The following is a 946-nucleotide window of genomic DNA, read 5'->3' on the forward strand; positions in this document are numbered from 1 at the left end:
CTCTCACCCCCACACACACACACACACACACACACATACACACAGAAGAGCAGATTCAAAGCCTGCTACATGTATGGTGGTTGCTTCTGAGAATCGGAGCAGTTTTGCTCCGAAACAGCTGAACTTTTGTTTGTGCGAGGTCCTTGTTTATTTTTGGTTTTTTTTTGAGGGAGCCAACATGTCTGTGCTTGGCAGCTCTTGTGCAACAACGCCGAGCCAACTTTTTTAGCCTTTTAGCTGCTCCTGTCCTGTCCGAGGAGCAGTCGGATTTAAAACGCAACAAATACTTCTCTCAGTGGTTGTTTGCAGGCAGAGAGGAATCTGATGGGCAGCTGTGTATGAAGAGGATGCAGTGACAGACGAGAGACCGGTTTGTTTGCCCTCCCACGCCCATATGAGCGTGGATGCTGCTCAGAGTAATGGCACACTCAAGTGAGCACCTTTTCAACCACAACATCCACACGTAGGATGCTCTAGCACGACACCAATTCTACTTTAGATTGGGCTTTGTAGCCTACATGGTCTGCAGATGGCTGAACATCCCCACCACGGTTTTAAAATTAAAGCCATCCCTCCCAACGCTTTTCAGTGCCAGAGTTTCAGATTAAGATCATCTCATCATGGCTGTTCTGGTCAGATTTTCTAAAGGAGATATTGTGAGGCTTGGATTATGCGTTGCGGCTGACTCTCAGCTACTACCACACCTGATTTTAGCTCTGTATCTGTAAAATTGACTGAGTTATCATCATTCCTCTGTTTTCTAAGATCAGCTGGTCGTGGCAGCCATCTTAAATTGGGTTGGCACCTAAATCAATTCTCCCTGGAATTTATGTCAACAGAAGCTTGTTGCCCTCTTGCCTGTAAACATCTGTGAACGCGATTCATGGACTTTTCTACAAACACACACAAACACACACACACACACACACACACAAATGCATCCTAC

At 46.0% G+C, this 946-nt stretch overlaps 1 protein-coding gene across 2 annotated transcripts in view; it reads left to right on the forward strand.

Moving 5' to 3' along the window:
* fryl (furry homolog, like) overlaps window positions 1–946 on the forward strand; it is a 78,586-nt gene that overhangs the window by 765 nt on the left and 76,875 nt on the right. The gene's annotated exons all lie outside the window — the stretch shown is intronic.

This window comes from Kryptolebias marmoratus, linkage group LG24, assembly GCF_001649575.2.
Source record: "Kryptolebias marmoratus isolate JLee-2015 linkage group LG24, ASM164957v2, whole genome shotgun sequence".
NCBI classification, from domain to species: Eukaryota; Metazoa; Chordata; class Actinopteri; order Cyprinodontiformes; family Rivulidae; genus Kryptolebias; species Kryptolebias marmoratus.